At 44.4% G+C, this 16,263-nt stretch overlaps 1 pseudogene; it reads left to right on the forward strand.

The window, feature by feature from the left end:
• The first annotated feature begins 2,210 nt into the window (after positions 1 to 2,210).
• Positions 2,211 to 14,250, forward strand: LOC119434935 (uncharacterized; annotated as a pseudogene).
• The last annotated feature ends 2,013 nt before the right edge of the window (positions 14,251 to 16,263 follow it).

The raw sequence follows: 16,263 nt of genomic DNA on the forward strand, positions 1-16,263 counted from the left end.
CCGGTGTTTCGTTTCATGACTTTTTGTTATGGGTTGTCATTCTCGAAATTCTGAGGAGCTGTATACACTTGGACATGTAGCAGCACCAGCAGCGCGCAGAACTGTTGTCGGACGGCGGCGCGCGTTTTGCCCGCGTTCGCACCGAACGCGCGCGGCGTTGGGGACGTGTTTATGAAGAACGTGCCAACCTTTGCCGTACACCCTACGGCAGTGTACCGTAGCGACCATAAGGCCATGGTCCCTGTGGTCACTAAATAAATGAAAACCACCGGATCATGTATATTTCTCATTTTTTAATACTTCAAATAACCAATTACACCATCATATCTTAATAGCCATAATTGGAAATGCATAATACCCACGTACCATAGCACAGATTCGCTGGTCTTCCATCTCCACCCCAATGGAAGGGCCGGCTGACAGTTTTTTTTTTTTGTTGTTGTTGTTGTTGTTACACACGCGCGCGCTCGCGCGCTCGCACGCACGCTTCATATTTCCCCACTTTGTTGTTTTTTGCCCTTGACGCACTGACCGCACTGACGAATTAGGAAGTGCTCAGACACTGATTTAATGCGCACTATATCTCCTACCGTGCAGGCCATGCTGGCGAAAATCGGTCATGCATGCTGAAGCATCCCTTAAAACAGTGATGTTAAAATACACACAGTCCTATTACGGTTGTAACAGGCGCTCTATTGATTGCAATCAAGCGTCGGTCGCGATTGGCTACATTGCTCAATTTTCGGAGGAGGGCCAATCGCAGTCGAAAGTTTCGGTCCAAATCGAGCTCGATCGCGATCGAAAGTGGCGATGTGACACCGGTATAATATGGTACGTGGAATCGCTGAAGGTGGAATATGGTACGTGGAATCGCTGAATCGCTGAAGCACGGTTTATATTCATATCACCAACTCAATCCACCAATGACGACTTTTCACCTGTAGCGCGAGGTTTCTGTAAGGATGGGCATCGCCTCCTTGGTTACACGGCATACGCTGCGGACCGGCATGTTAATGAACATGTTAACTAGTGAGCTTTTGGCGCAGATTGTCGTCGTTGTACATCTTCCCCAGGACAAATTTTGCTAAGATAACAAAAGCTGAGCGACCATGACCCAAGCTCGAAATCTCCTCCGCACATATGACGAAAACATCACATTTGTAATTAATTCGTAGCATGCAAATGTCATAGGACATATCATCGCTGGTAAATTGCAATTTCGCCAAAGTTTGGTCCATTGCATGAGCATCATACCTCTTGTAAAATGTAAATTTCCTGCATTTCCCAGCCGCACCGCCTCAACCTGACACGCGCATGCCGTCACTTCGTCACTGTCATTCTGCTTAAACTCTACAGCATAAGAAAGGCTAATAAATGTGCGGTTATAGCATTTGTGGTGCAAATAGATTATTAGGAAATAATTTACTATCAGGTACAAACAAAACACGAACCGTGGTTAAAGTGCTAAAAAAAATGTACAAATACACTTAGCGGCACTCATTGCCCTTCTATTTCAGAAAGAGTGCTTGTATATCTATCTATAATCACTTTCTTGGTTGTCTGGCGGTCTAGTGGTCTTAACGCGGCTTCTTTCCGCAGAGGTAGAGTGTAATAGATGAGGAAGGTGGCTGAGTGGGTACAACGCGAACGCCCGCTGAGGCTTTTTTATTGAAAAGTTGGTGGCGCCACCATCGCCTTATTCGGAGTTAGAGGCGCCGCGCGCCGGCCGGACGCTTGTCGCGTCGGAGATCCTACCGCAATTACTGCGTGGAGCTTTGACATTCGTTTCGCTTTGCTGCATCTGGTTTGATACTCGGTGGTGCAAATAGTGATTTTTATTCCCCAACTACCTGTGGTCAACTAAATGGAGAAAGAGCGACGGCAACGATGCAAGCGGCGCAACAACGATGATGCGTCGAGCAGACGACAGCTCTGCCCGTGAGCTCACTTCAGCCAATGGGCGCTGCCGAAACAGCCGGAGTCACCGTTTATTGGCTGGAGCTTTAGAATAAGGCGATGGCAGCGCTGCCGCAATTTCAACGTTTTGTGCATCACCCTCGGCACTTGCCAAGGCGTCCGCTGGACCCCACTCCCCCAATCTACTACGCTCCAACAGAGAGAACGCAACGTGACTACAGTCAGTTAGTCCGGTGTTTACTGTGTGTTCGTTCGGTGTTTACCCTCAGCTTAGCGTGCACTAAAAGGAAGTGATGACAGAGAATTCCGCTAAAAAGCGGCGCAAGGTATACTTAGACAGAGATGGCTACTTCGACGTGCCCAACTCTACTTTGTATAGGCATGAAAAAGCGCACGCCGTCGCCATCGCATCGGCAACCTCACTAGCACATTCTCCGAGCGTCGGCTCTAGTGCTCATTCGGAAAGCGTGACAGAGGCTTCGCCTGACACATCGCAAGGTGGGACAAATGACGAAGACAACAATGAAATTTCTTCGGACCACAACGGCAGCGACAGCTTCATACTTCACAGTGATGAAGAACCCGACGAGAGGAGCAGCTCAGGAAGTGCAAGTGGCACTTCCGAAAATGGGGACAGCTCTGACGGTAACAACGAATACGATACCAACAATTCATTTGATGATGACACGTTGCCGTCCTGGTTTGCGCAGTACGGCGGCGAAAGATTGCCTAACTCAGATGTAACGAAGGCGGCCGCAATAGCAGCAGTAATGTCGTTTGCGGTTTCGCATGGATTGACGTGGACAGCACTGGGCGACCTAGCAAAGCTAATAAACTTTCTTGTGGGCACAAATGCCTTGCCTCAGAGCAAATTCACTTTTCGGAAGCTCTGGGCGAAAGACATGCAGGATGTTGTGCAGCATCACTTTTACTGTGAACCATGCAAACGCATCATGCGAACACATGGCAATTCTGCAGAGTGCAGCAGCTGTCGCAGCGTCAAAACAACCCAGTCATTAAAAAATGAAGGGTCCTTCTTCTTCATTCTTAACCTTGCAACGCAACTCAGTCTTATGATTGAACGGACCAAAGAAGAACTACATGAAAGTCTTGAAGCACTTCAGCAGCCATCATCAACAATTACTGATATTACGAGAGGCCAATGCTACAGCAGACTGAGAGAAGAACAGAACCTTCGCCCTGATGACTTGACATTGACAGTAAATACTGATGGGAGCCCTGTATGGAAATCTTCGAAGACGTCAGTGTGGCCCCTGCAATTTATAGTTAATGAACTGCCACCGCATTTGCGATTTAAGCACCCAGTTCTCGCAGGGCTCTGGTTCGGTAGAAAGCACCCAGAAATGCAACTGTTCCTTGAGCAGTTTGTGAATGAAGTAAACAGCACAGGGGTGGTGAAGTGGACTTATAAAGGAGACATTCATGTGTCAAAGCCTTATGTATTGTGTGTCTCTGTTGATGCACCTGCAAGGGCGGCTGTGCAGAACATGGTGACTTTCAATGGATATTTTGGTTGTCCATGGTGCCTGATTCCAGGAGAACACCGAGAAGGTAAGTAAAATATCTTATATTTCTATCAGTCTCTGCAAAATTTATTTAATATGTACGTATATATATTTTTTTAATTTGAAAGATTTTCTTGCAGCATATAACACATAGGGTATGTTTATACACACATACAGTTTGTAAAATATTGGTATTTCACATAGAATGTATGGTACAATGTAAACATATGCTGATGTATCTTCTAGGTGCAAGTGTCAAAATTTTACTTTGTTACATTAACCTATGTAATTGTTGCGCTCTTTTATATGCATTAGGGAGCATGCGCTACACAATGGTGTCTCCGGTGGAACAAAGAACTTCAGACCGTGTCAAGAGTGAGATGCATCTGGCAACCAGGTTTAGAGACACCATCAAGGCTTAAAGGGGCCGTCAGCCTTGATGAACTTGAAAGGTAAGTAAGCAGCATTGATGCTCTATTGTTTTTACCTAATTGTAGTAATAACTGTGTCACATGGACATGTCTCAACGAAACTGCCAGCCTTTGTCGAACTTGAATGGAGTTGTGATGCTGTCACACAGCACTTCTCAAGTGTTATCAAGAGTTTCACCTTACGGACGAGTGGCACGTGCTTTAGGTTGTCACAATGAAGCTGCACGAAAAACAAAACAAAAAAAGCTATAATTTATAGTATCATCATTGCATATATAAATTGTCTTTAACTTGACACTTGCAGCTTACCCTGATAGTTTTTGGAGAATGTTTTTGTACCAGATATTTCTTTTTCATGTTGATTTGATAATGCTGCTAGAGAGGGTGCAACTGCCACTAGAAGGCCTTCAAGATTTCAAGGGTGTTTCATGGAACCATGTGAACTTGATCCACTTCTGACTTGATGACCATTGAATCTGCCCGTATAGCAGCACCCAATTCGCCGATATGTCGAAAGACTGTCTGTTTGATGCCCTTAGAAGTGCGTGTGTGACCCTGGTATAGATTCCTGGGCAGTATTTTGTAGCGATGTACTCTATACTAGTCTTATCATCCACCGCTCACGGCCGGCTGATGCCGTTGATAACGTGAGCGGACGGTTGCTCTGACCATTGACCAAGCACGAAAAGGCATTAGCATTGGAAAGGCATCGCTACAAGATACTGGCCCTGGCTTCACAGCTTTGCTACTTCTACGCTTTGGGCAGTACAAATAATTCACTGCTGTACATGTGTCCATAATAAACCACGTGCCACGAGTTTTAGTGACAATTCTTTTCAACAGGAGGACTCACTGTTGGGCTAGCTCGCTTTACATTATAATTATGGTACATTAGCCCTTGTCCATTTTGTTCTTTGTGTCTGTTATTAATTAGCATTGTACCATAACTATAATCGTCTTCAATTATCAGAAATATGTGATTCGAGACGAACTAATAATTTTCTCTGCAAACAATGCATGGCGGTGGCAGACATCGCATCATGTGTGATAAATGCTAGAAGCCAATATATTTAAATTTATTATATTTAAATCTTCCCAATTGACTTTGCGTATGGCAATTTTAGGGGCCATGTATTAGGTTTTGGTAGGGTCATGGCAGAAGTTAAGATATGTGTGCACAGCATAGCTATTTGTTAAAAGCTGTTCACCTGACAACAGTTTCACGAAAAGCAGACTTGAAATTGTGAAATCATGAAAGTGCGAAACACACAGGACAAAAAGAAAGACACAGACAGCAAGAGCACTAGCTTACAACTGAAGTCAAAAGGAAGCTGTTCACCCCCAGTGTACTTCAGCGCATGTGCAAAAACAACCATACAATCACTGAAGTTTTGATGCTAGAGGATGTAAACCAACATGACAGGGAGCTTTTTTTTTTTCGAACAAGTGCCTACTGTGGACACACTCAAAAAAGCTTATCACCAGCTCAGCAAAAACAGTTTGTTAGTTAATGACACAGATTGTGTACTAATGACTATGCCCAGCCCTAATCATCACTGCCTCAATTTGATTGCACAAACATTCTACCCTGCCCCCAAAAAATCATCTCCACCGCACAGTTTCATCATGCAATCATTCTACACCACGCTAAAAAAAGGCAACATGAGTTCAAGTTGCTCCTTTTTGTGTGGAAGCAAGAAAGAAGGTGTAACCAAAATATGCGAGAAAAAGCATGCATAAAAGTATCTTGTATGTCACAGCAGTTTTCTACTTGATCAAGTGGGCACTTGTACAAAAGAATACCCGACAGAACATGTCACTTCTTTCAAGGGCTAGATAGGTAGTAATCTTGCCATCCATTGTAGCTAGTGCAAGTGTCATCCTGGAAACTTATTCTCGGATGATCACTTTTGACAATTCCATTGCTTTCGCCTCATTTAGTTCATAGCAAGTTGAATGACTCGAGCAGTATTAATTAAAGAGCCAATCAGGGTGTACTGAAGGTGATATTTCCGGAAGTGATTGTCCAAGAATATGCCTCAGATTTCAACGGGTGCCTTGATTGCATGAAATATTGTGAGCAGAGTGCCCAGGAAATATTTGAAGCAGTTTTGATACATAAGAAGGCTTCATTGTGGTATGGAAAATCTTGGCCTCATGAAAACTATCTGAAAGGACGGCCTCCTTTTGTGCGGTAAATTTTTGCAGATTAGAATCTGCAAGTTAGCAGTCATGTTTATATTGCGATTCTGATGCAGAAAGAAAAGGCAGATGTCAGCATAGAATGGTAATGGAGAAATTTGTGCAATGACTCATCAAGGGAAATAAACCAAACATTCTGAGGCGACGGCCAGGTTTTTATTTTCAAGTAAATCTAAATGGTACTTGGCTCGCAGAAAAGGTGGCTGCCATTCTGTTTGATCATTTTTCATGAGACAGCTTGCCCTAAGCCCCTGGAAGAGAGGTGATGTTGGAAGAAAAACCGTGGCACCCTTTATGTTTAAGTAGGAAACACGGTGCCAATCAGCATCGCTATCCAGCCTGGGAGAGTGGCTTTGCCAATGTGCTTGTACGTTGCTCATAGTAACTGTAATAGTGAGACTTAATGGTGTATGTATACTTACCCAGGTACATCTGTCATTCAGGTCTGGACCTTGTAAACGGATACAGCGTTGAGTATATGCACTGTGTCCTACAAGGTGTTGCAAAGCAGTTGACAGAAACAATCCTAGCAAGTTCAAACTCTGACCAGCGCTTCTATTCTGGTAATGTAACTCTTTGTGTTCCCATTCATTTTATAATATTTTGATTACACAGCGTAATTACAAGATGCTTGACTTGTAGATAAAGGTGGATTCACGCAGCAAACAAAATCACCAATTGAAATCGCCTGGCCATGGGACTTTGCATCATCAGTTTGATGCTTCTGTACCTTGTTTATAATTGTCATGGATACTCCTTAAGTGTCTTTTCACTGGATATTTTTAGTGCGTATAAGTGCACTAGTCCTGGCTGTCAGCATTTCTTTGACATGTGGCATCACTGTCTACATTGCCTTTGCATGCATCTGTTGCTATGGGTACAGTGTTTATAAAGCATAGCATCAGCAGCGTCGCATACTCTCAAGCTGTGGCACAGCTAAGCTTTCATTTCGTGGACTTTTATTCCTTTCTTTCCTCCTCTCTTTCCTATCTTTCATTTCTGTTTTTCTCCTTTCTGAAGAGTAGGCAGGCGTGGTGCCCCTACTGGTGACAGTTCCCAGCCTAGCTCCTCGCTTTCTCTTTCCTGTGTCATCATCATCATCAGCCTATATTTTATGTCCACTGCAGGACGAAGGCCTCTCCCTGCGATCTGCAATTACCCCTGTCTTGCGCTAATGTACTCCAACTTGTGCCTGTGAATTTTCTAACTTAATCTTCCCACCTGGTTTTTTGCCGTCCTCGACTGCGCTTCCCTTCTCGTGTGTATATGTGTATATGTTTACAAATCAAAGAATAATAATATTCCTAATCAAGTTGCTTTCCTAGTTTTCTTGCACTTGCCTGCATTCACGCTTTTCTCTTCCAGAAAGTGGCAATGGTTAGTGTATCATCACGTGTGTGTCACTCTACCTTGTTAAATATCCACTCAATCTGGACTGTCATGTTCGCTTTTACATGCAACTCCTGTAGAAAACTTTCAAAAGAATAGAACAACCTAAAATGCCATCACAGTTGCTTACTTTCAGAGCCATAGCCAGAGGGTGGCACACCCCCCCTCCCCATAAAAAAAAATCTGGTTTAGTATGGGGCCTGCTCAGATCCCCTTCCTCCCCATCTCCAATCAAGTTGGAGCCCCACCCTCAAAGAAAAGATATATGTATATATAAATTCTGGCTACGCTGCTGCTTAGCTTTAACATCCACACTAGCACTTCTGATAAAAATATATTAAGTTGGGTGGCATTGTCTTTTATAGGTGCACCATCAGCACTTTCCCGAATAGATGCACGGCTGTTGTCCATCAAGCCACCTCACTGCATTACAAGGCTGCCACGGTCCGTTCAAGAAAGAAGCCATTGGAAGGCATCTGAATGGAGAAACTGGCTCCTTTTCTATGCTCTGCCTTGCCTTAACGACATTCTGCATCAAGAGTACTGGAGGCACCTTTCTAAGCTTTGTGAGGGTATATATATCCTGCTTCAAGAGGAACTCACCGTTCTTGAAATTGACAAAGCCGGTAAGGTTCAGAAAGAAGTGCCAGCTAGCGCAAGCATGCAAGCCAAATTTGAAGTCAAAACCCTATGCGAGCTTATGGTAATGCTTGCAGATACTCCATGCTGTACACAGACTATTAGTCCACCATTTGTACCGCAGTGAGCTGACCTGTTGAATTTTGTAGCGCTCGTATGGCCAAAAGCGTGTCCACATAGCAGGGATCTGGAAGATGAGCGTGGCAGATAAGATAAAACGTGCTAGCCACCGCTTTATTCAGAGTTAGCGGAGTGAACATGTACAGGTACCTGATGAAGTAAGCCTTCTTACACATAGGCAAAACGGGCATTAAAATGACACATGGTGTGCATAATGCCACATTATTTTTTTCTGCAAGGTGCAAAGAAATCGAACGGTCATTAAGGCAGCTAGTGGCCTTCTTTGTGCAAGTACACCTGTGCGAGTTTCCTTACTGTCCCATTCTGTGTTAGTATCTTAATTTCTCAAGAGTTTGACTCTGAGGTGCCAGACAAGGGTGCGTTGGTAAACGTGTACCTACTTTATTTCTGATGAACACTTTATTTCTCCCCTGCACAAGACTGGCTGAATGTCTTTCCTGAATTTTGTGTGTGTCCCATGGCACACTGCGTAGATGTTTGCTTCTTCCTGGAGTCATTTTTTTGACTGCCTGAAATCAAGGGACAGGGGTGTGCAAGTCTCATAGAGGCTACAAGAAACTACCAGCATTCTGTATATATTGTTACGCGAAGGACGAGTCAATTAGACGAGCAACTATTTACAGGATATGTTTACAACAGCGGTTGCAGGGCTGACCGGTGTGATTCACAGCGCGAGCCCAGTTCATTCTTCCTCCTCTTGTCTCGTGTGATGGCGGCCGCGCACCTTGTTGAAACAACCAAATACAGCACGCGTGTAGCAATATTCTGCCTTTTGCAGCTTATGTATATACAGACCACCCTAGGCTTTGTTGTTCTTTGTGACAACAATGGTTTTGATTCTGCTCCTATGCATTGCATTCTTTGGGATATCCTCAGCAACTGTGATCAAACTAAGTAGAGGAAGCCTCCTGCAACCAACCTATTTTCTTGGTTAATAAAACTGCCCTGCCTCATGGAAGGCAGTCTCAACAGCAAAGACTTCATATGCAGAGTTGTGTTGCAGTGTGCATCCATCATATTGTAGTAGACCTTTCTTAGCCCTCGTTTGGTGACAAAAGCAAACATGTTCTCAGGATAGCTTCAGGTTGCTTGTCCAATAATTGCCGAAGTTATTGTGGAACTAGCTCACTTGTAAATAAAAGCTAGTTCCGTGTTTAAAATGGTTAAAATTTGTTTTGAAACACAGCAAGGAAAGTCGCGAGACATTTAAATTGGGTTTCAAATGTTGGAGCAAAACTGATTACGTCATCGAGATAACACAGACAGATTGTCCACTTCAAGCCTCGGAGAAGAGTGTCCATCATTCTTTCGAATGTTGCTGGAGCATTGCAAAAAGCCCGAAGGGCATGACTCTGAATTGAAAAAGTTCATCAGGCGTAATAAATGCTGTCTTCTCGCAGTTCTCATCAACAGCGATCTGCCTGAGCGGAGGTTACTCAAAAAATATTTTGGCCCATGTAGGCAATCAAGTGCATCATCGATATGAGGCAGTGGATACATGTCCTTTTTGGTGATCTTGTTGAAATGGCAATAGTCAACACAAAATCTCCAGGTGTTGTCTTTTTTCGTGACCATGCAGGATGACTGATGAGGCCCACGGGCTAGCGGAAGGCTCAATGATGTTGTTCTTCAGCGTCTTTGCGACTTTGCTTTGAATGGTGCTGCGCTCTGCAGCAGACACACGGTAGGGGCGGTGATGGACGGGACTTGTGTTTCTGGTGTAAATCCGATGAGTGACGACGGCTGTCTGGCTGAGCGGGCAGTCATCGAAATAAAAAATATTGCGGTAACTGAACAGTATGTGCCTAAGGTCTTCAGTTTGAGCTGGAGAGAGGTCGGTAGTGATCATCTTATCGACGTCATGGTAGGATGACGAAGCCGAACTGGAGCACTTGACAATAGAACTTACAGTAGCAGAAATAGCGGGCGGGAACAGAGATATGTGGCACTTGTGCACAGGGGTCAGACGAGCCACTGTCATGTTACCGGAAAGAACATGTGCAACACATCCAAAGTTCAGAACAGGAAGCCAAGTAGAATTATCTACAATGGTGACAACGGTATTTGGGAGCACGATGCCATGCTGCAGAATAATGTCGACAAGGGGAGAGATGATGTGGTTGTCATCAGGAACATGTGCTCGAGTGTTAAAAAAGTACAGTATATAGAAGCTGCTTGAGGTGGCAACCGGCCGAATTCGGCAGCATACAGGGACGGGCTATGTGCATCAGAAACAAAGTTGCTGTTGGAAGGAAGGTCCAACTGCACGACACCGATAGTGCAGTCTGTTAGGGCAGAATGGGTCGAAAGAAAGTCGAGCCCCAAAATCAGGTCATGTGGACAGTGCTCTAACACAATAAATAAGACGTACGGTGGTTTGGTGGCTGGCAATTGTTACTCGTGCTGTACACATGCCCACAACCAGTGGCATACTGTCATCAGCAACGTGTACTGTGCACGGTGCAACAGGAATGAGGACCCTTCTGAGTCTTGCGAAGGGTGGCACTCATTACAGACATCTGCGCACCGGTGTCGACGAGGGACTTGACTGGGAATCCATCCACCTCAACGTCTAGTGTACTTCCACGGGTAGGCAAAGTTATCAGGATTTCCAGGCCGGGTCGTTGATGCAGCGTTACCTTCAGGAGCTGCACCGACTAGTTTACCAGTGGCACGAATGCAGGGGAAAAAAAGCGGCGGGCCTGCGGCGAACGAGACCGACGACTTAAGGGCGATGGTGACTGGCTGGTACGGAAGGTTGGTGGTATGTTGTCAGTATTCATAGTCGGAAGACTTAGAGAAATGGCGAGAATCTGGATCTGAACGGTTGGACGGGAAGCTCCACCTACAGGGGGATGACCAACGACTATGGCAATAACCAGGGATATGTCCAACACGCAAGCAATTGAAACAAATCGGCCTATCGTCCGGTGTTCTCCAGTCAGCCGGGTTACGACGGCGAGTTGGAAATGCTGAAAACTAGGATGAAGTAGGTGGGGGGGGGGCGGTCTTGAATAACAGTGGCATCACGAATGGGGCAGAGAGACTGGAGGCCTCAATTTGTCATGTCTTGTTTGACAATGGCCTGTATAAGCGAGACAGAACATGCATTGTCTTGGCAATGCTGACGAGGAACGGCTGGAGCCATGACTTTGAGCTTCACGATGAATTAACCGCATCAAGTTTTCGTATTCAGACAGATGAGGTTAATGTGCCTGGTCCTCACACAAAGACGTCGAAGCTGAATTTGGTAGCCTGTTAAACTGCCGCGTAATACGGTGACCCTTAATCAGTTTGAAATTGTTGCACTCTTTGATGATCGCATCTACCGCGTCATAGTTCTTGCAGATTTGGATGCGTCATCTGCTATTCCCTTCAAGATGTGGCCAATTTTTTCCGTCTCGTTCATGTCTTTGTCAACTTTACAGCAGTGCGAGGACATCTTGAATATACGCCACGTAAGATTCTGTCTACGTTTCAGCATGGGTTGATAGCTCCTTCTTCACTGCCAGCTGATGGCCAAAGGGCTTTAAAAAGAGGTGTAGAAGCTTCTCCTTGCAGACATCCCAGCTGGTTATGTCATGTTTGTGGTTGTCGTGCCATGGTAGCGCTGTGTCTCGGAGGTGGAATATCACATTCGCTAGCATTAGCGTTGCGTCCCACCGACTATTTTCGCTTACACGCTCATAGCAGGAAATCCAGTCTTCAATGTCCGTACCATCGATGCATTGAAGCTCCCTGTTCCTGCGGCTGGGACAACATGACAGAGGTCAGTCTGTGGCACCCGAGGGAGGGGAGTCGGTCCTTGTGGCGCATTGGCCATTGGTCATCGTGTCAGGGCTCACGCGGCGACTGCTGCGGAGCTCCGTGTTGGTACGTTGGTACCCTGCACCTCCACCAAAATGTTGTGAGGTGGAAGCAAGCACAAATGTCGTTTATGGAAGGCGAATGCTGAAGGCACCAGCTGACGCTAGAACATTGCAGCAGAAGCACCAGCAGCAAAAACACAACTTCGTCATCGTCTCTTGCCTGCTTGTCCTGTTCTGCATTGCGACAATATGTTAAAGGAAATTCTTTTAATCTAAATGAAGTGTCAGCATACCTAAGAACTTTTTAAGACTGTCTGTGTGCACAAAAGTTGAAAACTTGCACTGCCAGCGCATGATAAAGTATGACACAGGATGGAAGCCATGCAAGAACTGGTGCCAGTAATGCCATTGTAAAAACATTTTCGTTAAAGGTGATAACAGTGAACACAAGGTTCTAAGGAGCTCATAAGATCATTGGCAGACATGTATCAGCTGAATCTGTAACAAAATTGCTCTACTCTTGTGCGTACAGTCCTTGACTGGTACAAAGTAAGCATATGTGTACAAAGCGTCAGCATCACCTAAGATTGTACTGCCGACCAAAAAAGTTTACGGACCAATGGATCTGACAAAAAGCTGAATATCTCCGAAGCCTCAAAACGCAGCCTGGTATTCCCATTTTCAGCCTCTGCTGGTATGTGCATACAACATTGTGATGTACGATTTTACTTGATACTTTTAGAGGCTGCTCGGATATTTAGCGTTTTCCGAGATCCCGTGGTCCATAAATTTTTTTGGTTGATAGTACATTAAATATTTTAGTCACACGTAAGAGTAATGAAATCACTAGAATCTTTGATGAAAGGATTTACCTTTAGGGTGCTGTCTCTTTGCATCTTGATCATGAAAGTGATGTGTGAAGCAAAACTTACAAACTTTAGCTAGCCTAACCAGCTCAGGCCACTTGCACATGCCCCTGCTTCCTCCTATTTGTAGCACTTGTCCTAACTGCGATGAAGTATTCTGTGATGACAGGGGGAAAGGCTATTATTGTAGACACCAAAAATCGCAAAACCACTGACTGGTTTTGCGAATCTCGGGTCATTGCTCCCTAAAAATGCACAATAGTTGTTATGGTGTCTTCATGTTATAGAGCTTTATCATGAGCACTCTGAACCTATTTTTAATGTGGTTGTATATGTTCACACAGCTAACTGAGTAGAGCCTCGTCTTGGCTGTTGTGCTTATGTTTGTTGTTTCACCTATTTATTTTCCCTTAGAAGCCATGCACCTGCTAGCCCAGCAATGCAGAGCAAATTTCTGTTTAATGCTGAAAGTTCTTGTTGGCTGCCACAAAGCGCTCCGCTGTCGTTGTATGTGGCGAGGACTGTCGAGGCCTACATTTTAAAATTTGTGAAAGCACTGTATTCCTTCTAACCATTACACAGTGTTCTATGCACAAACCCTGTATGCATGTTTCATGTCGGGAAGCATGAGAGTACATGTGTATGGCTTGATGCATTGTTTATCTGAAAATATTTAAAACAAACAAATTAAGGCATGCCCAGGTCTGAAACTATTTTACTTTTCAGAGTCTCTTCTGAAGACCTTCGTGTCAAGGTGTGAAGCATTATATGGTGTGGCATTCATGACTCTATATGTCCATGCACTCCTCCACCTTGGAAACTGTGCTCGTCCCTGGGCCCCTTTGGGCACATTCTGCCTTCGTTTTGAAGGGGGCAATGGCACCATTCTGCAGCAGATTTCTGCAGCTAAGGGCCTTCCGGACCAAATTGTAGAGCGTGTCATCATGTTCCAGCAGCTACAGCGTGTGCTTGCAAGTCCACTTCTAGCTTCTGAAGAAAAAAGGTTTGTGCAATAGCTTCCTTGGATATGCACCTGTAAAAAACTTTTTTGCGTGTGGATGGCCTATCGCTGTTGGGCATAGGCAAGAACACAGTGCTGAGTGCCGAAGAGCAGGATGCCGTGTATAGTCGGTGTGGAGTGGCTGCGACCCATGCTGTAGAATATGAGCGGTTTGTGCAAAAGAAGCAAGTTTTCCACAGCACTGGATTCAGAAGACCTTCAAAATCTGATACAACCTTTGTGCGGACAGATGCTGGGTACTATGCACGAATTGAGAGGATACTTGTGCTTCAAGAGACAGCTGTTGCGTTGTCATCTGCAGACCCGTAATTATAGCAGATGTTCGTGCCATTCCTCCTTACATAAAGGAGTGTTTTCTGTCGTGTGATGGAACGCGTGACGCTTCCTGCTGATGACATTGTTGACAGCTGTTTGTGCATAGATTTTGTGCAAGAAGATAAGATGTTCATTGTGACCTCCCAAACAAGATTGAAAGGATCTAAGGGACACTAAAGAGAAAAATTGCTTAGCTGTTCCGCATTACCAAAAGCAAATTGTCTAAAGCTCCGGTGGATTGGAAGATCCATAAGGGGAACGCTCTACTGCAACTGCATTCCGGCAAATCTCTTCGCTGCTTTCAGAATACAGTGGTTGAAACACGTACCGAGCTGCTTATCACTTGTCTATACCAACCCCGTCCTCACCTGTGCAAAGGGGGATCCTGCAGAAATGATGGGAGGAGTACGTGCTGCAGCGCACTTCGATGCCAGTTGTACTAGCACAGCAAAGGGCTTGCTCTATTGTAACGAGAGTCATTTACAAGTGGCTCTACACATTAAATGTTACAATAATAAGTTAGAAGAGATATTGTGTAATGCGCACACGAATCTGCTTTCAAATACCGAAATCAACAAAAATAATGCAGCATAGGCCTGAACAGTTTCTAGGTAGTGGTTAATACCACAACTGAGGACACAGCTTATGAATCTACAGAGGGATCTTAGCAGTATCTAATTCCCACACTGTAGTCTAGAATTCGATTTTCTACCACACCTAATTTTTTTGTATGATCTCTTTCTCTTTCTTTTTTGAAGCAGTTTCCATCACAAGGTTCCCCAAACTGGGTTCTGCACGACCCAGAGGTTCCTCGAATGGAAATTTAGAGTTTTGCGAGCAGTCAAAACGAATCTAATCCATGTTCCTTTCAGTGCATTTTCACATTTGAGTGAATTTAAAAATCAAAGCACCACATTCCCACTTCAGTAGTTTCATAGAAAAGATCATTGGGCAGGGGCAAGGTCACTCGCGCCTGTTTGTAAACGAAAACTTCAGGTGACTTGAAAAGCGATCAGCAGAGCTAACTTAGAAGAGGTGCGCTTCTCGGCTTTCATTACATCATGATTCTGTTAATTTGAGGGTTGCAGTTTCAACTTTGTAGTTGTGATATGATGCTATATGAACATATTTTTACGAATTAAGGGGACTGGTAGTGCAGCATAATTGCACCATTGTACTATTTGCCATAAGCACATCATAGTACTATTGTGTTGAGGGCTACCAAGTGGAATGCATGTCTCTTGCTGTGAAATTGCCCATCAACACTATGGGAGCAGATGAAATTGTTACTGCAATGAAGAGCATGCCAATCTATGTGGGCTGTGCCAAAACAGGCATGCTGCACTATAACACAGAATAAGTGCTAATGCAAGAGAAACATCTATTTAGCTGTTCAGTATGCTTATGCTAGATGTATGTTAACATAAAACAAGACGACCAACAAAAAAATGTCAGACAGACTTCCATAATATCAGCGCCGGATCAGTCTAACATACCTGTTAAGAAATTTGGTGGGAGACGTAGGCCATACATTTAGTCACAACTTACGAACTAAGCCACCCGCACTGTAAGAAGATGCTGTGTTTGCCTGAAAAAATATGAAGTGGCGACACTGTCTTGAAATTGTTGCGCCACCTTGCCATGACGTTGCATAGATTTTGACATCTGCTCGACCTTAATTGAATCTTTATCAGTAGAAATGGATGCATCGCTTTCTAAAGGAGCCAATGACTCAATTCAGGAAATTTGAACATCTTTTAATGAATTACAATGGCCTAAATGTGGAAAAATGCTTTGCAATCTGTGATGTCACACTGACTGGGGTTCTGGTGTGAAATTAAAAAAAGAAACTTTTATCATCATTTTCTCTGCTAATAATCACCGTAGTTGTTGCTGCAAAATCAATGCAACTAGTATTTCAAAGATACTTTTTATCATTCTGAGCTGAATCAGTTTCTCTTTATTGTCCCTTTAGTGTCACAGGGTAGGCTCTGCACTTGCTGTGCA

Source organism: Dermacentor silvarum, unplaced genomic scaffold, assembly GCF_013339745.2.
Source record: "Dermacentor silvarum isolate Dsil-2018 unplaced genomic scaffold, BIME_Dsil_1.4 Seq327, whole genome shotgun sequence".
Lineage (NCBI taxonomy): Eukaryota > Metazoa > Arthropoda > Arachnida > Ixodida > Ixodidae > Dermacentor > Dermacentor silvarum.